Source organism: Balaenoptera borealis (genome assembly GCF_965194805.1).
Source record: "Balaenoptera borealis genome assembly, chromosome: 2".
NCBI classification, from domain to species: Eukaryota; Metazoa; Chordata; class Mammalia; order Artiodactyla; family Balaenopteridae; genus Balaenoptera; species Balaenoptera borealis.
Genome location: NC_138867.1, coordinates 20,683,913 through 20,704,996, shown reverse-complemented (window position 1 = coordinate 20,704,996; position 21,084 = coordinate 20,683,913). Strand labels below are relative to the sequence as shown.

Below are 21,084 nucleotides of genomic sequence, written 5' to 3'. Positions count from 1 at the left end.
CTGTGGGTTGAAGGATTTAGGACTAAATCCCTGAATATTTTAATAGTGACCATTTAGCAATTAAAATTTTAATAAAGGTTCTGATGTAGCTGTTAAGAAAAATGAACCAAAAGGAATTATCATACCACTGATATGATTTATAGTTTTTATATGAGAGGTGAATTTTTAATGAGATAATTTAATAAAAAGAAAAGTAAAGAAAATTACTTTCTTTCTAAAATACTTACTTTTGAAGGGAGAATTCTTCAATAATGGATTCAAATTAAATGTTTACTGACATCTTGGCTTTTATGTTTGAAGTTCTACTTTGTCATCAAACAAGAGTGAACTGAGGTTAAACTTGTATTTTACATGGCTTAGGGCAATTATCTATGTAATTTAGACAAACTAGTCCACATTATTTCTTCTAAACCCTTTTTCCTCATAAGTTTGTTTAAAATATCTAAAGGGAATGGAAGCAACTCTTCCAAAGTTAGATTTAATTATCCAAACTTTTTCTTTTCTATTTTACTTTGCAAGTGTAAATATAGTCTGATGGTTTTCTCTCACATCATGGTAAATTTCTATACAATCAAAAAATAAAATGATTTTATCCATATAATTACGTATGACCAATTGATTGCTTAGCGCTCTAACCACGTGAGTGAATAATAGCAACCACTTATCTTCTTATGATGTAGTACTTATACTTCAAAATGATTTTCTAACAATGAGACAAACGCTATTTAAAATACAAATGTATACTGTCATGAGATAATACTTACACAGATTGAATTTCAATAACATCTGTTATGCTAACGCACAAAGTAAAATGTTGCTGCTTTTGTGTAAAGATTTATAATGGTATCTTAACTGTGCTTTTTAAAATGAGCACTCATATTTCATGAAATATTGATTCTGCCCTCCTCCTATGGGTATCCTGAGATGGGACATTTTATAAAGATGTCAGAACATTGTTTATATTAATTGGCTAGCCTTCCAAAATTCTCTAGAGAGCTTTCTAGGCTGATGCTATTGCTTCCCCCACAGGAATAACATATTTTTAGGATACCCATAGGCACGGATGTGTACGAGCTGTTTGTCTGTGTGTTTTAGCCAAAGCCTAAAGACGTTTATTTCCCTCTGTTGCACTGAGACTTCTATCTCTTTTCTCCAGCGAGGTGGTTTTGCAACTGATTCAAGATACCTCAGAGAAGTGTTTGACTAGTTACTGTCATTGAGTCTTTGGCATCTTCTTTTCTTACATTTTAAGCAACATGGATAAACAGGAAGAGGCAACATTAACCAAACCGGGTCACATTTGTTAGTAACAAACTTGTACATTGCTGATAACATCTCTTTATTATAAACTATTCCTTGTGCCAGGTTCAAAATCCATGGTGATACCCTACCCAATGAACTTTTACTAGATGTACTTAGTTGATGTCTATGACCCTTGAAGGATGTGCTTAGTGTGTAATGGGATATTTATTTTAAAAAATGAAGGTAGTTGTAGTTTTTATTTAAAAAAGATATACTTAAAGTTTTTAAAGGGATTTTATCAGTGTAGTTGTTGTCTTAATTTGCATTACACAGGCTGAAAAGAGAATGAAGAAAATCTTGGTTCCACTTGAGAATTGGGAGCTGTTTATGTAGGTAGCTGCCTCAGTCAGACTTTTTTTCATATATTATCCCCAGGTTCCAGCTTACCTCTAGGTTCTAAACTGAATCCCGTTTTTCATTTATTTGATGGTAATTTATTCCTTCTGTGACATCAGAAAACATCTTGTAGGATAACCTCACTTAGAATAGGCAGTTTCAAAATTTAAATCAAAAAAAAAAAATCTGTTAAAGCTTTATAAAACTTTTCTTAAGAGTTATAACCTGCTCCTAGGTAGGTGGTATTTTCAATAAAAGTCAACGGGGTGAGGCAGTGTTTACCATGACTCCTAAATGCCAGACAGCTGGGGTATAAATTTTGTATGTATGATTATATAATTATCAGGTCAAAATGATGACATTGGAGATAATTTGCCCCAATTTTCCAGATGAAGAGATGCAGGCTGGGAGAGCAGGTTGGGGACCTATGATTCAAGTTCAGGTCAGACAGTATTTAAAGCTCGTAATCTTTACACTATACTTTTTATCACTTTATACATGGTGACCTATTCTGATACTCATGAATATCTGATAGTGCAACTTAATTATATCACCCTTAGAATAGTTTAATTCTTGGCTTACTCAAAATAAATGATTTTGTAAACTCCATAGCCACCAGTGTTTGAAAGAAGCATATATTTTTTTCTTTGAGATTCTGAAAGAGGTTAGTGCTCAAGTCTTTGCATCAAGCTGATTCTGATTACTACTGACAGAAAAAACACTCTACTATAGGGATAATCAGTACGGAAATTTAGTATCTGCAGTATAAACATCTTTCCAAGAGAGGTAGATATACTCTCAGGATAAAAATCAAATAAAGAGTAGAGATATAAATTCAATGCCACTTATATTGAAATGGAATTAAAAGGGAGTTACGGAGAATTTATGTTCGTGGCAAAATACATTCATAATATTAGAAAAGATAAAGAAGTGAACAGAATTGAATGTTGGAAAGTAGACTAAAGAAAAAAAATAGATTCAAATGTACAGGAATCTATTTGGTCTACTGACTTTACATAAGCCTTCCCATATGTACACAGAGATTTGCTATAGCTAATTATGTTGATATTGTGACAATGTTATCCAAAGCAAAATCTGGTCCCATCTAGGACAAAAAGGGAGAGATGTGATAAAATTAGGATTGACCTGAAAGATCTAATTTGATGAGCTCTCATATCCAAGAATGTGCTGAGATGTACTGGAAGCTGCATAGTTATAAAATATGATCCTTTGTTATGCTCCAACCTGCTCTCAAACACTTAAACAGATAATATTGAACCAGTTACTGCAAATAATGGATTCAACAATGATTAGAAACATGATCAAGAAATGTATAATCTCCAGCCACCAGCCAGTTTACTTTCCATTCGCTAGATTTTATGGCAAGCTATTGGCTTTTTCTAGTTGTATGTAAGAATAACAGAAAAACAAAGTATATATAGATAATCTTTAGTACTATTCCAAAAGAATGGACATGATCTATAAACAGCGGTATTTCAGAGGAGCTTGTTATGCTGAGCGTTCACTATGCACAGGTCTCCCCACCCGGAAAGTATGCCGTGTTTCTAGGCTCCACAGGCCACAGCAGATATGACCAGAGATGAATGTACCCGGATCTATGCCAGCCATCTCTAGAGTAGCCAATGGCTACCATGTAGCCTTTCAAAATAACCATGTCAATAAAGAATGTTTTATGTAACCCATAGATGATTTAGTGACCTTAAGCATAAATTCAGCCTACTGTGGATAACCAGCAGTAGATGGGCAGGAGCAGAAGTTGAGAAACACAGAGATGATGGTCTGCAGAAATCATGAATAAGCTGAAGTCGTGAGGTTGGTAGGAAGGAAAGAGAAGTGAATTCCCTTAGGTCAATTAGAAGACAAACATTTTCTGACTCGCCATAATGGCTAAGCACAAAAATAAAGGCGTGCTCCCTGTATAGAAGCAGAAAGACTATGTTATCCTGGGCGGTATTACAGACACACCATGCAATGGTGAGACTTCTTCCTGTTTTCCACATTTTTCTCTGTGGTTTCAGTTCCATTAACCAATTCAAGCTGAGCACATCTGTGTCTCTTACAAACTAAAAGCTTATAACTGGCCCAGCATCACACGTATTCATAGTCTCAGTAGACAATGGATAAGGCAGAAATGTGTAGTAGTGGCGGAAAGTACAGGTTCTGGGTTCAGCTACCTGGGTTCAACTTCCACTGAGGGTACTTGCTAGCTCTGTGACAAGTCAGTTAAGGTGTCCAAACTTTATTTTTATGACCTTTAAACTGGAGCGAATAATAGTACTAATCCCACAGCAGTGCTGTGGGATAAAATGATAATTAATGATAATGATAAAATGATAAAATGACAAAAATGATAAAATGATAAAAATGACAATTAATATAACATACTTACAATTACTCAGGTGCTCAGGAAATAATAGTTGTTATTATAAACCAGAAACCTTGTTTTTAGTCCCTCACCTTACCTGTCAAGTAGAGAAAATCCAGGACGTTCTTTCTCCTTTAAAACAATGTACACTTGGGCCTTACCAGAAGCTGGAACCATGTCCTGACACTGTGTTTATATCAGTACATTTGAATTTTAGGAACATACACTTTTTCCTCTACTGGATTTAGACAGATGTGTGGATGTTACTTTAAAGAAAGTAATTTGGGAGCTGGCTTAGAGAAAACTTTCTGTTTTGTCAATGGCTGCTTACATGCTATAAAACGAGACTTGAATAGTTGACAACATAGAGAGTGTAGTGTGTGCATAGCTGAAATTATTCACTATTTTATCTTTTACAGAAAAAGTATGCTGACTGCTTGTTTAGAAGAGAAACAAATTTATGAAACTAATTCATATGTTGTATGATTTTATTATGAGCATAATAAATATTCTGTGGAATATTTGTAAAATATCTTGAAGATGACTACCTAAGAATCTATTTCCTGGTAGATTCAAGCCCATCATTTCCTCCTCTAACTCATCTATATCTTGCTATGGGATTTAAATCCTCTAGTTATAAAGTTGAAAAGTTATCAAATACCATTTATACATATGTATGTGTATATGTATATGCAGAAGTATTTCATATTTTGTGTGTTGATTCAAGTAATCCCCATAAATAAAAGGTATTTTCTGCAATGGAATTCATCGTTTTCCATCCTCCAAGCCACGGATTCTTATGTTTTGCTCTATATGGGAATCAATGACTCTGTGCCTTAAAGTGGCAGATTCCTGAGGCTCATTCCTGGAGTACTGATTTTGTAGGTCTGAGAAAGGACCCAGGAAACACAGTTTTGAGACATATGCAGGTTATTCTGATAAAATCAGAATATATAGGAATGTGGCCTAATCACTGAGATTTAAACAACTTCCCAGGCAGTTCTGACATGCAGACAAGGCTGAGGATTGCTGTTCTAGAGCAGCACCTCCCAACTTGAATGGGCATGCAAATTACCTGGGCGTCTTGTAGGAAGGTTCCAGAGTGGAGCCCAAATTCTGCATTTCTACCAACCTCCCAGGGATACTGACACTGCTGGTCTATGAGAAATGCTGCTCTCATTCTCTGCCATACTGCTCTATGGTTGCCCCTGGTAGGTAAGTATTCAAGGACCTACCTAGGATATGACTTACAGCCCAGCTTACCTGGACTAAAGGTTGATAAAACTTCTCAAGAAGCTCTTTTGATTATAGAAGGATGATGGGATGTTATAAGCCAGGTGAAATTTGAGAAACATTTTTTTTAATCTATCGTTGATTCCCACTACTCACTCTGGATATAGAGTAACTGGGTGTTTTAGAAAGCAACGTATTTCTAGCATGTTTAATTCTTTGCATTGCTAACACTTGCTAACAATATTTAATTCAAAGCGTTGCTAACGTGTTTCATTCTTTGCAGTGAAGAAGGAGCAGGGTGATCATTGATTGCTTTCCCAGTCCCACTTCTCAATGGGTAGAAGTTTTGGACTTTAACACTCCCCCAGATAGCTATATACCAAGGTTCCAAACTCATCACAAAAGGCCAACTTCTCAAACAGCATTTCAGTTCTCTTTATTCTAGGAATGCTGTCCTAAAGCTTCATTATTTGTCACTTCAACTTTTCTTCTTTCTCAAAACTAAATGGCAAGGATATAGATTTCAGCTTTCGCCTCTATTTAACCTTTTCTCTCTTTCTCTTCCCAGCTGCCACATTTCATGGTTGTTATTCAAATCTACACAATACAAAGGGAAATATATTTCATTAGTGTGGAAACAAATTTTGGGTAATTTATATTAATATTTTTAAAATTACAAACCTGCCCATAGAATTCCGTTACTCTTCCATATTGTCTTCTTCTAGAATGCTTAACATTTTATTAACGGTACACCTTTAAATTTATTTGATCGTTATTTGTCTCCCTCTCTAATTACACTCTAATTAGACATTAAAATGTAAGCTCCATGAAGGCAGGGTTTTGTTTGTTTGTTTGTTTGTTTTATTCATAGCTGCAACCCAGTGCCTAGAATAGGGCCTGGCGTAGAGTAGATTTTCGTAAAGTATCTATTGAGCAAAGAATGAATAGATATTCCAAACTAATAATTTAGTTATATGGGCCATGTGTTAGGATTGAGGCATGTACCTAAAATAGGATAGTTTTGCTTTTGCTCAGTACTGGGTAAGATTCAAGCACATTTCCCCGAAGACTTACTCATCCACTTAATGTACTTCGTTTTAATGAGTCCCTCTTAAGCGTCAGGTACTGGGCTAGATGCTATGGATACACGTTGACAAGCCCCAATTCCTTTGAATAATGTTCTCTGCCTGTTGGTCGGGGGCAGACAAGGGAAAGACCAGTTGTAATACACTCTGGTGTGTAATCATGAAAAGATGTGTATGGGGTGTTATTAATGCCCAGGGAGAGCTCCTGACTTAACTTGGAGGGGCCATGGAAAACTTACTAGAAGTCTCCTGAGCTATAAATGAAAGGATAGCTTGAATTAAGACAGACAGAAGAGGAGGGGTTATAAGCTGCCAGTAGAAGGGACACTGTGTCCAAAGGCACAGAGAATTCCTGACCCCCTCCAGGACCACGTTAGTTTGACATAACGTTGCGATAAAGTGTTGTATGTGTAATAAGAGGCAACTTTATTTTTCTATGTGAAAAGGTGTTTGGATTCCAACCCAGGAATGATGGGGATCCATTAAAGAATTTTGAGAATGGGAGAGACAGAGTTATTGGTGCCCTATTCTGAATCTTGCATTATATTTTTCACTATTTCAAATCAAAATATATGTATACACATACATTAAAAATACCTATGAAAATTAAAACAAAAATATATCAGGGGAGAAAATGAGCTTTTGGTGGGCTGAAGGGAGAGAGAATAAGATATTCTTAATACGCTGCACCCAGGATCTGTGAAAGTTCATATGCAGGACTTGAAACCAAACCAGAGGTTGAATGAGCGTGAAATTAGCCAAGGTTGTATCCATATGTGACTTTCAGGGGCTCTGTTTTGCAGGATTAGGAGAGCAAATTTATTTCAGTTTCAGAGTTCAGGAAAAATGGCAGACTCTGAATGGCCATATCTGCTAGTACTGACATGAAATAGAATTCACACTCTCCTACCTCCTGACTAAGACCTAACAGAAAAACCTCTATTTCTGTCTGGACACTTGTAGGACAATCAAATTCAGCTATTCAAATTTAATGTCCCTGACGTTTTTAGGAGGCTAACATTTTGACCCTTTCATTCTATAGGTATAATACTAGGTGTTAACTCTAGCAGAAACTGCCTCTTTTCTGCAGTACTTTGTGTTGTTGTTAACTGTAGCTGAAATTCAATAGGAGATGTCATTTACTCACAGTTTTTCTCTTACCATTACACCCAAAATCACTCTTTTTGTTTCTTTCTCCTTGCTGTTAATCTGATAGTTACTGCTTATTCCCTGATGATGGTATCTCCAGCAGGAACGATAATCTCTGTGAAGATCGGGACCTAGTTTTGTTCACTGCTTAAGCCTTAGCACCTAGATCAGTGTCTATCATATAGCTGGTACCGACGTGTTAAAGGAAGGAATGGAGGAAAGAAGGAAGGGGGAGAGAGAGAGAGAGAGAAAGAGAGGGAAGGAGGAGGGGATCAAGGCATCTTCCCATCTTGCTATCCTCTCTTTAATAGCTCAGCAAATGGCACTATAACCTACCGAATGGGCCAAGGGAGAAATCCAGCTATCATCTTTGCCTTACCACTTTTCACACCTTACACATCCAATCAACATCTGGTCCTTCCAGTTCTGCCCTTTAAATCTGTCTCACATGTATTTGCATCCTTGCCTCCCCACAGTTCACACCTCCGTCATCTGTTACTTGCTTATGATCTCTATGTTATACTCTTCTTCTTCACAAAATAATGCTCCTTACCGCCAGAAGATCGACCTCTCTAAGACAGTCTTGATCACATTACTCCTGTGTTAAAGACTGTCCTTGTAATTTCTGCTCTCTTTTAGGATATTATTCCAACCTTCATGAGGCATCCATTTTTCTGGAAGTTCTGGATGCTGCATCCTCTTGAGTCTTGCCTAACCTCTAGCAGCTTATTTCCCAGCCACCTTGGGTTCCTTATTCCTGAGATTTCACGTTCACCGCCTGTCACATTAAGTTAACTTTTTGCCTGGCTAGATCTCTTGACCTGTAGAACACAAGATGTCACTTCATCCAGACAGATTTTGGCCACTAGCAGTCTAGTAAAATGCTCCTCCTATCAGTTTCCGTAATACACTTTAGGCCCCTTCTACTCCAATCCCAGAACTCATTACACCGTTGAATAATGCTAAATTCCAAACCCTTTGATGGCAGGCTCTATGTGTGTTTCATTCACTACCTTATTCCTGGTGACAGACACTAACATATACAAATTCTTTGTAAACAAGGACAGGTAATGTACTTCTCTGAATTCAAGGACAATAATTTATTCATAAGCTTCTTCCTTCCACTTGGGCAGTTAAATTCCTGCCATTCTGAAGAGAATTTTGCTCCTCCATGTCACCTTTATGAAATGTCAGAAAACACAAAAATATAGTAACAACTTGATTAATTCAAAAATTTGCCATGCCAGTAACTACTGATATTTGTTTAATGTATTTCATACATCTTATGGACTATGTAGATATCTTAGCCTTTAATGAAGAGTAAAAATTGTTCACACACGTTTGGTAAAGGTCACCTATTTTCAATCAGCTCCTTTCTGTGTAATAACTGGCTGACATTTCTCATCCATTTGTGATCAATGAACATGCATATTTTAACTCAAAAGTCCATTCTCTTCAAAGTACCACTCTTATAGCTTCTTATTTCATAACTTGATGATGTTTAGGGCAGGGTAACTACACTAATTCTTGTCCTTAGGCTTTTTTATCTTTAAAGCAAAATAACTGGTAGAACAAACAATAGAAATTGGCTATACTTGAGAATCAGTTGTCAAAAAAGCACATCCTGAATAGATACGCTTTGACCTCATATGTTTAGGGAATGATTGCACTGTTATATTTAATATTACCATAAATAAACTGTACTTTATTGCTTGTCCTTTATATGTGGTGAGGTGAGATGTTCTAAAAATCCACAAAAAGTAAACAACAGCATTAATTCTGGAAAGTATTTCTCTCACAGATATTTAGAAGCAATCTTCCCTGGAACCATAATCCTCAAAAGGAAATTGCAGTCCTTGCAGAAACACAGTTTGGGTCATCTGGGTCTAGGTCTCTGGATTTTTCTAAAAGCCTTCACAAGGCACAAATGACATTTTAAATATCTTGTCAGGGAAAGAAGTGATTTTTAACGCAGATCCACCAAATATATATTTTTTAAACCAGTAGCCCCAAAGGCAAACATCTGAAAGGCAGAGAAAAACATTAGCACCAAGATAAATGTCATGACTTGTGTATAAGGAGGAACATCGTATAAGGATAATAGAGAAGTATCTCTTGTCAGAAAATAAAGAAGAGTAAACAGGTATAATACTCCATGATTCTATCTGTATCTACTCGGAAGTATAATTGGATATCAGAATATTTCTTCTCTACTGGATGCTATGTTATTTTGTTTTTCTGATATTTTAGAAAAAAAAGAACAGATCCAATTATGCTCTGGTCTGCAGGCATGGGGAGAGGAGGACGGAGTTAGGCAGCAGCAAGTGAGCAGAGGTAACACGAAAGTAGGCAACGTAATGAAAGTGTCAAAATGATTCCTTTAAAGAAGTAAAGCTTGTTGTATGATGGCCTGATGGCGTGTTACCCTTGTTCTTGACCAATATACCAATTTATGAAGCTACCAACCCTTCCGTACTGCTGCTGTCTTCTAGATCTTTCTTAGTCCAGTTTTTACAAACTCTCGTGTTATATACCTCTCATACCTCTTTGTGACCTATGACGTAAAGCCTCTCCCTTGTCTTTTGTAGTAGTATCCTGCTCAAGAAGTTTGATGATTCTGCTTTGAGTAGAAGCAGTAAAGTTAAAATGTGTTGCCTCCCAAAGTAGCTCATTCTGCCTTTGGAGGAACTGAGCAAGGAAAACTTTTCCCTATTTTATTCTGTACTCATACCTTAGAACCATGTAAATCAGGTAGTAATTTTAGACAACATTAAGCTGGTTCTGAGAAGTGGGTATCCATCAATAAACAAGGTAAAATTCTCTTTCATGTGAAAAGCCATTTACTTATCAGCGATGCCCAGGCACTGCATCTTCGGTGCTTTAGTGCTTCCTACACAATCTGTGGTTCTGCACTTCTCCAGTGTCCCCCTCCTTTTGGACACATTGCAGAATAGGGCTCTTGAGAACCCATTCACTCTCTTTCCTCTGATCCATACCAAATAGAAAAATTACACCCTCTGTTCCTTTCTGCTTGCTTTACAAACAAATTAAAACTTGTCAGGGTTGGTAAACATTTCAGAATCTTGAGGTTTGCAAAGGAGGGTGACCCTGCTAGCATTGAAATATTTCAGAGGCTTGGCTTTCCGAGAGGAAACTCCAGAATTAAAAGCGTTTTTGTCCACATAGAGCCATTACCCATGAGAGTAAAAGATACCTTCAAACATCAGCCTTGAGTTTTGTGTGCAAACTACTTGCTAGATATAGCAGAATTGTTGAAGTAAAGTAGTAACACAAAGTAGGCTTTTCCTAGGTCCTGGAGCTGCTTATCTAAATCTGACAGAAGCATAACATGCAGATGGAAGGAGTTTAGCATTTCGGTTGCTGGATGTATTTTAAATAGCAGACACAGTTTGTTAGGTGTTTTGCTTTTCTGGCATTAGTTATGATTCTGACATAAAAATATTTAAGAATATCAGAAATGCCTGTTTCCAGCATTTTCTACCAGGTAAACTGTCAGATAACACAACAGTCATCTCTATATCATGTTCATAAAAGATGATCATTTGGTGTGTAAGATGAATTTGAAATGTAGTTTCAACACTGTTGGTAATTATATAAAATGACAGTACAATGTAAAGAATAAAAATGTTATAGCATTATTCACTTAGCCAACATTATGAGTGCCTTTTGAGGGGGCATTGACTGAGAAGGAGTATAAAAGGCAGGTGTCTGAGGTGCTAGAAATGGCCATCTGGATATGAATGGTGATTACATGGAGATATAGATAGATAGATAGATAGACACATACATAGTATGATTTTTAAATAATTAAAAAATTATCTGTGCCACATGGTTAGCTAAAAACTTTCTTGTAATTATAAATAATTTGTTTCATTTCTTTTCAAATAATGTTAAGACTGATTTTTATTGTGAAGGAAATAATACTTATTTTATTAGGTTATTTTTATTATCATAATAGATTTTGTCCCACCAATTTGCAAGGGAAGAGCACCATGCAAAATCTCCTAGAGGTTTCAAACTGATTGCACACAGACACAGAGAAAAAAAATGAAGAAGCGTGTAAGAAATTTCTGCAAGAAACATACAAATTTATAAATCAGAAAAACCATACTTGCTTTGTTACTTTATAAATTTTAAAGATAATGATTTTGTATATGAGGAGATCATATTGGGAGAGTTTGAAGCAGGAATGAAATAACCACCTCAAACTTTTCACTGGACAGATGTATCTTAGGAAAAAGTGATAATAGCATCATATTTTAGATGAGGACCCTACAATAAGCATGCTTTACCAATACATGATTTCATAGAAAGCAATAAAAAACAATTTAGAATGAAACAGAAGAGTCTCCTAATCAGAATATAAGTAACGCTGCTGGAAGCTGCTTCTTTTCCACATCATCTCCCTGGAGCTCCCTGATGAAAAATACATTTCCCAAGACTATTTCCACCCTTTAAATTGGGATACTAAAGGCCCTTGAGTTACACATGCAACCAGCAGTTTCTTACTAATTAGTATCTCATCATGGTATATTTTTATCTGATTGGCACTGAGAACATGACCCACTCTGAACACTGTGTTGGTGAGAAGAGGAAAGGTCTATTGCATGAGATAATCAAAGGGAGAGAAGCCCCAGCCAGGAATGACCATGTGTCCCAAACTCACAGGTGCTTGACCCTGAGGGAGAGAGGAGCACGGAGGCAACAGGGAAAAAGGAACAGAGAATCCTGGACTAGGCTGAAGATGCTTTAGGAATTGTTCGAGAACTGATTTGCACATTGGAGTAAATTCCCTTATTCCATTTTCAGATATCCATTTTTATGGGGACAAGTCAGGGGCTTTTGAAAGCTGTGTAAATTCTTCCACCTACTTGAGGTCAATTCAAGTGATTATATATGTGGCCTGCTTACAAGATGCTACCTGGAATGGAGCACTACAGATAGCCGTGGAGAAAATTCTAATTTTCCTTCCAAATGAATAAAGTATCTATATTGTATATAGATATATAAAGTATATATGTATGTGTAAGTATATATGTATATATACACAGGTACTGTACACATATATGCTTATATATACTTCTATTCATTCATACACATATAACATGTATGTACACATATATTCTCTCCCTCTCTCTATATATAAATATATATATATATATTTGTAAATGTATATATACAGACACACACATGCACACACACACTATTTCCACAGGACTTCTGTAATATAATATGCAAAGCAAATTGTAGCATGTTCTTATGTTCTTTTTTAATTCCACCTAGACATCTAGAGTTAAATTCTGTGATCAACAAGAATGCATATTTCTTTTTTGTTATTACCAACAGGTTAACACTGAGAAAATGTGATTGTGTGGGTGTGTGTATGTTTGTGTGAGAGAGAGAGAGACACCGTACAGAAAAAAGAGCCAGCATTTTATCCCAAGGCTTTTCTTCCCTCATGTTGATCTAAATTCAGGAACAAGAAAGTAGGGGAACGAAACGGGCAGAACATGCTCCGTTTGCAGAGGTTTATGGAAGAAGAGAAATCCTCCTAAGAAATAAGTTTAGTGGCGATAGAGTAAGAGTGAGAGGGCTCTTGGTTTCTTGGTGTTTAAAATGTGTAAAATATACACTTTATATTTCCTCATTGGTTTTTTTGAAAATTAAATGAGACAAAGTGTGAGAGAGCACCCATCAGAGTACCTGGTGAGTAGCTATTGCTCAAGGAAACAATAATAGTTTTTTCTTTGCCTTTCCCAAGCTTAAAGGGGTCACCAGGAAGCACATCCAGGACTGCAAAGTATACCTGAAAGGGGTAGTGATGTAATGATGATTAAAAAGAATGGGTTTTTCAGTTCAACAGATTGAAATTTCAATCTGACCATGATTTCCTACCGGTGTAGATTTAGGGAATTTTATTTTTTAAGGGCCTGGTTTCCTTCTCAAGTATAATACAGGTAATATTCATGACCTCAGAGGTTGCTATACAATGAGATGCCATAATAAATGTGCTTAGCAATGCACCTGACTTATAGCAAACACCCTGCCACTGTGGATATTAGCATTTATTACATTAACTGGGTGGCCCAGGTCCCCATATTTTGCTGGCATTCCCCGTGAATTCTTTCAACCTCTCCAGGTTTTAGAGTTATCAGGGTCCCGGTTACAACCTTGACCCCCAGGGTCTCTAATAATTTCAAGCTAAGAAAGCCACTGTTTACCCAGAGGTTGGAAAGCTGACTTTTATTGAGACCTATGAAAATGCAAATGTCTAAACCTGGGATAATAAAATAGGATCTTATTTTCATCAAGTACCACCTTTTTGGTAGCTCAGGACCCACTGCCTTGATTCCTGCACCTCAGCTGCTCAAAGTCTCCCCTGGCTGTTGGTGAAAACTCCCAAAGTTGCTTTCAAAACAAGATTCTTGTGCACTGAGAAACAAGATTCTCGTGTTTCCCTCTCTGACCTCCTGCCTTCTGCCAGGGGAGAGCCCTGTTGCTGAAGTCTTTTGGGAGATCACAGCTCCTCTGTCCTCTGTCCTCTGTCCTCTGTCCACAGCACTGTCCTCTGTCCTGGTCTCATTGTTCACACAAGTGCAACTACAGGAAAAGCACACTGTCCTTCCCTTTATCGCTTTTTCCTTACAACTTCAGCTCGTGCTTTTCACTAAGGTCACACAGCATATGCAGACCAAGGGGCAAGTTTTCTCATAAAGTAGAGAAACCATGGAAAGGAGTAGGATGCAGAAGACATAAACCAGGTGCCAGGCAAGGTGTCAGCTCTGAAGCCTGCAGGCCTGGTGCCTGAACGTTTCATCTCTGTGAACCCTCACTTGTCATCAGCCAGGGGTCAGCTCTCTGCTCCCAACCGAACTACTTTGCAATAGATCTTCCTGCACAGAGGCCAGGACCCAGCTCCATTGAGACATCAGAGACAGAACTTCAGACTCCATCCTGGGCTTTCATTTTGGAACCCTCATTTTCATGTCCAGATTCTAACTCTTGTGAGAATGTCCACTCATTTCAATTAAAAGCCTTCTTCACTTCTGCCCACTAACCTATTCTAAATAGAAAAATTAGAAGAAAATAATCCTGCATCAATTCAATCTGTATTAGTCATTCTTTTTTTTTAAAGTGTACAATTTAATAGTTTTTATTATGTTCATAGATATTTGCAACCATCATCACAGTGAGTTTTACAACATTTTAATCACCTCAAAAAGAAATCCTGTATCTTTAGCTATCATCCCCCATTCTCCATCAGTCCTCCCCCAACCCCTATTGTAAGCAGCCACTAATCTAGTTTCCATCTCTGTAGATTGCCTATTCTACACATTTTATATTAATGGAACCATATCATATGTGGTCTTTTGTGAATGGCTACTTTCGCTTAGCATAATGTTTTCAAGGTTTGTCCTTGTTGTAATATTCCATTATATGGGCGTACAACAAGAGAAAAGGGAACCCTCTTGCACTGTTGGTGGGAATGTAAATTGATACAGCCACTATGGAGAACAGTATGGAGGTTCCTTAAAAAGCTAAAAATAGAACTATCATACGACCCAGCAATCCCACTCCTGGGCATATACCCTGTGAAAACCATAATTCAGAAGGAGTCATGTACCACAGTGTTCATTGCAGCTCTATTTACAATAGCCAGGACATGAAAGCAACCTAAGTGTCCATCGATAGACAAATGGATAAAGAAGATGTGGCACATATATACAATGAAATATTGCTCAGCCATGAAAGGAAACAAAATTGAGTTATTTGTAGTGAGGTGGATGGACCCAGAGTCTGTCATATGGAGTGATGTATTAATCATTCTTAACTGATACCTTGTGCAGGCTATCACTTATCCAGTGGTTGAACTGGGCCAAATCAATTTCTTATTCATTCTCTTCTGCAGTGAAAGTGTGCAGTGGAGTCTGCTGGTCCATTCAGCAATCCTCTTGGGTCTTTGCTCCCGGAAACAACTATATGAACACTCGTAAAACCATGGATCTCCTCAAGAATTCACCTAATAAATTTGGCAGCTTAAATAAATTTGTACACATACAAAAAAAAAAAAAAATTCAAAGAAGCAACGACCAACCTGAAAAGACCTAGCTCTAATACCTAATAAAAATAGAATGATTAGCTTCTTATCCTACATTGTACATATTCAAAAAATGGGGTGATATTCAGACAAAGTGCAACTCTACCCCAAAGGTCTCTCATGAATCCATAGATAATCCTCAATGCCTAGGAAAGCAACCTGCAAAAAGAAGGGATAAATACATATATGTTCTTGAAAGCAAAAAGGAAATAGGAGTTTATCCATCATCTAATATTTACAGCTTAAAAAGCATTACTTTGCAATCGAGTTTCAACCAAGTTACCCTGTTACATTTCTTTAAGCTCTTGGTTGGAATTCTGAATATGTTTTCTCAAAGAAACATTAAGCCCAAATTTGGGAAGTTATAAGACCTTTAGTTCACATTAGACTTTACATTCATACAAACTGGTAAGAACATTTATTGTTCAAAACAAACAAAAGACTTATATGTAAGACTAATCTATGAGTTACATAAAATAAAATATATTTGTTAAACTTACCACTTTCCCCAGCTTGCATTTTTAAAACCTGAACGTCTTCCTAAACTGTGATAACTTTCTCCCAAACTTCCTCTCTGTACCATGGTTCTCAGTTTTGTCTTAACTGTGTAATTGCATCTGCATATTTGCTGTTTTTCTCTTAAATCCAGGTCTTCATTCGAGACTCAGCCTCCTCTTCCATATCCTGGCCGCCTCCATTCTCTTCTTTTTCATGCCAGTACCCCCTGCCATGATCTGTGTAAAGTACAAAATTAACCTCGCTGTTTCCCACATAAAGCCTCCACTGGCTCTCTGTTATCTACAAAATCAGCACCAGTCTTCCTGGCATGGATATGAGGACACACCCTCAACTTCTCCCACCCCGCCCCCATATCTCTTGCCATTCCTTCCCCTGTGCATTACCCTTTAGTCACTGTGACTAATTCGCCGTCACATGAGTAAGCATGTATGCTCTTGCCCACACGCACACACACATCCCTAATGACATTTTGGCCCTTGGTGCCATTCGTCCATGCTATCTGCATGAGATGTATCTACACTTCTCCATGTTATCTGTATACTCCTCCATAACTTTTCTGGCTAATTCCTATTCTCTCTTCCAAGCTCAGAACTGACATCGCTTTCACTAGAACACTGTCTTTGATCTCCAGCCATCAGCCTAATTGATTATCTACAGGATACCTCAGAGCTAGTGCAGGTTTGGTTCCAGACCATCGCAACAAGGCAAATATCCCAATAAAGCGCGTCACACAAAGTTTTTGGTTTCCCAGTGCATGTAAAAGTTGTTTATACTATTCTGTAGTCTATTAAGTGTGCAATAACGTTACATCTAAAAAACAATGTACACACTTTAATTTAAAACTACTTTATTGTTGAAAAAATGCTAACCATTGTCTGAGCCTTCAGCGAGTTGTAACCTTTTTGCAATAGGAACATCAAAGATCACTGATCACAGATCAACTTAACAAATATAATAATAAGATTGAAAAACTATGAGAATTACTAAAATGTGACACAAAGACACAAAGTAAGCAAATGATGTTGGAAAAGTGGCGCTGATAGACTTGTTTGACACAGGGTTGCCACGAACCCTCAATCTGTAAAAAAAAGCAAAAACAACTCGGTATCTGTGAAGTGCAATAAAAGGTATGCTTGTATTTTACAACATTTGCCATATTGCTTCCTAATTTTCTCTTTACAGATTCGTGTTGCCTGATAGATTACAAACTCTATGCAGGCCCAGACTATATCTTAAGTTTATTTATAACTTCTGTGTCCTTTACTGTGTCTATTGTATATTAATACTTGAGTGCTCATTTTGTAATACATGAATACATATATGAAAGAATATGTCTTTTAAGGACTATTGACTTCTGAGACCTCTCTCATCCTTAGTTGCTAGTTATCTATTTTGGACTTTTTTTTTATTATAATACCATCTTATGGTTCATTGATTTAATAATGGAGTGTGTCTTGTGTGTCAGAAACGGGGCCAGATCCAGTGTAACTATAAGCTACAATAATCGCCAAGAAAGCATATAGATACAAGTGTGGAAAGTACCCTAAAAAAAATGTGCATGGTGCTATGAGATTGTAGAAAGGGCCAGCATGGTTTAGAGACACAAAAAGATGCCTTCTTGCAAGAAATGATGTTTGAACCGAGATATGAAGATGTGCAGTTAACCAGATGGAGAGGGAAGGGAGACTGTGCCAGGCTAATGGAAGAGTTCACTCAGTGGGGGGTGGGATGTTGCTGTACTCAAAGGATGGAGAGAACCCAGGGGGGTCCAAACAGAGGTGGAGGTGCACAGCCCTATGAGCAGAAGCTGTGACAATTTTGGAGAATGAGGTTTGGAAATGGGGCAGGAAGGAGGATAGAAAACTATTATGTTACTTAAGAAACATATCAGGAGTCCCCACATTTTGGTGATGGAGAGACATGGGTAGAGTTGAGAAATATTGAGAAAGAAAAGTCAACATTATTTGATGATGGATCGGCGTGTGATGGTTACGGAGGGAAGGGGCGAGAAGGGTGAGGGTGAAATCTGATTTTCAGAGCCGGTGGGATTTTTCTGAGAAAAAGATGTATCAAGATGGACCAGCTTCCATGAGGGCTCAGCAGAGAGGAGAGATCTGACAGATCTGCTTTGCACTGTTGATTTTAGGTGACCTTTAGCACCAGATTTCTACCATGTGACATTTTGGAAATCACAGATGTGGGCAGATTGTGGAGAAAGAGGAGAGAAGGAATTTATGGCCAAACCATAAGAAATACTAACACTTGTAGCTCTCTGCAGACAAGAGAGAGGAGAGAGGTCATCCTCAATTTCTTTTTATATATGAGTTTTTATTATACCATAAACTTGGTGAGAAAGGGAAAAAAATCCACTTTTAAAAAATGTGGTCACACAGCACCAAAACAATGCAGCAGCCAAAGTGGGATCCTTAAAAAAAAATTGTTGATATGAATTGAATTGAAATAAGTACTCATCATCCAACAAATCACTATAAAATCTATTTGAAAAATGAAAATTATATATCTGTACATAGTGTCATATTTTTAAAGAATACATTCATTCTGGGAGAGAGGTGAGGGATATATTTAATAATGCTTTGCTTTTAAAACTAATGATCTCAATTCGAATTAAGCATAGACCAGTGGTCATCATTCAGGACAGATCATGATGACTCAATATGAGGATTAATTACAAAAGTAATCATATCCATTACCTAATTATTCAAATCTTAATTACAACTCTGCCGACCCAATTAGTCAGGACACAAGGCTACTGTTGGAGATGGGTGGATACTCGGCATCTGTGCTGAAGTGAGAGGCATCGGTTGCCAAGAGATGAAGTGATGGAAAGTGTCAACTCACCAGCTGCGAAGTGAACAAGGCTTAGAAAAGCACACAGGAGTCTGTGCAGTGATTTAACACACGGGTCAAGGGGAGGTGAGGAGAGGATGCACGTGTGCTCTCAAGACCTTTGTTACCCTCTGGATGGACTGTGGATTGCAAAGCATTGCTTATCTCACTGTGGGGTGCTACCATTAAAAACAGAAAAAGATAAAAATACCTAAAGCTGTCTTTTGCATGTTAGATAGAGCCATAAGAAGAGATGAGCCAGCAACGCCTTTTAAACATATAAACATGTTTTTATAAATTCATTAGAATCATTTATGGCCTCTAATATTTGCTTGATCCATGCCTAATGAAAGAAATAGAATTATACACATGAAATACCCACTTCTTATAAGTATAAAAAATAAAATAATAGATTCCCTGATTGGCGCCACCGATTTTGACTTTAGTAGCATCGAATGTCTAATATCTCAGCATTTGATATATTTACATGCTATTATTGACTTTTGACCATATTAGATAGGAAGGATTCTATTAATAATGCTATTGACTTTATATATATTTATTGTATTTGTCAACCTTGGTATAAAATCTTTATTGAACTATAATCAATTGTTTAAAAAAATGTTAGTGAAGGGAAGCAGTGTATAAAGTATGACACAACTCATTAGAACTTTAAGTATGTCAACTTTTGACCCAGCTATGGATTCACTTCCACTGTCCTCAATGTCATAGGTTTAAGTTTTTATTAATTCACATTTTGGAATGTGCGAATGAAAGAATGTTGGCACTTATTGAAGTCACAATGTTAATTTACATGAAATATATATACATCTTTCTTCTGAGTGTAATAGAAACGATTTCAACTTTTCACATTGGTTTCACAGAAGAAAATTACATTTCAACAAAATTAAAAGAGTTTGGGGAGCTTTTCCAGCATTGCATCTCCATGCTCCCTTGTTATTGAATGACAGTAAGAAATCCTGTTAGTTCTCTGCTACTGAGCAAATTGCTTTCCATAATTATGGTTTATGTTTTAATGGGGATAGCTTCACATTAGGAGAATTATACCAAACCAGCATTGCCTCTTGGTGCTGCACAGAACAGCACCCTGCCTACTTTACAAAATCCATGTCTCTCGTGTTGCCGCTAAGAAAAATATATAAATAAATGCTTGCCAATCTTGCATCTGAGAGAGTTTTAATTGAGGATAATGAAACATCCCTAGCTCCAAAATGAGAGTATGGTGGCCACAAAGCCCTTTAAAATGCTAATAGGCAGAAGACATTTACAGAAGTTGTGTGAGATTATGCAGCATAGTGATAGTGTAGGTAGATGACAGTTTGTCAAATTTAGCTGCAATGATCAGACCTATTTTCCCTCTTTCTACTTCTGAGGCCGACTTGAATGAATGAATTAGGATGATATAAAGTCGGCACCTTCAACACTAAGCATCCTGCCCTTTCAGCTATAGGGCATCTGCATACCACCCATTAAAGGAGGGGGAAATGACCAGGAAGAAGCAGAACTGTTAATTTCACGTGATTTAATGTTTCTAGGTCCCACTTCCTCTCCCCATTTCAGTTGTATTTCACCCACAGAATACTTCTCTCATTTTAAATCACAGTGACGCAGTAAAACACGTGTGTACTTTAACTAAGCAACTTACCAATTCAAGTGGGTTGCCTCAGCAGTAAGAAATGAACTCAGAAGTGATAAAGCATGGCACTGCTTCAGTAAAATGGAATAAGAAATCACTTTGACAGAGCCTAGATTCTGGTCTGGGTTGCTAAATGTGTTTTTTTTTTTTTTTCCTCTTTTTTTTTTTTTCCTCTTTTTTTTTTTTTCCCTCTTTCAAGGTCGATGTTCTTTATTTTACGTGGAGTGTATCTTATGTGACAGCACGGGAAGAAATGTAGGCAGCCCAGGTTAATGTGTTTGGGGTCGAATGGGCTTCATAGTGAGGGGAATCAGCCCTCTTGAGATATTCAGCTAACATCTACAAGTTTAAAAGGAATCTTGTTTAAATGGCCACTGTTATGGTGAATGCCAAGAACTAGGAGAGGCATGAAAGGAAAACATGCAGTTGCTTATTTTTAAAAAGGGAACCT

General features: G+C 37.2%; 1 protein-coding gene across 1 annotated transcript in view; it reads left to right on the top strand.

The window, feature by feature from the left end:
- Positions 1-21,084, top strand: part of LOC309623717 (cadherin-12) — a 525,281-nt gene that overhangs the window by 125,552 nt on the left and 378,645 nt on the right. The gene's annotated exons all lie outside the window — the stretch shown is intronic.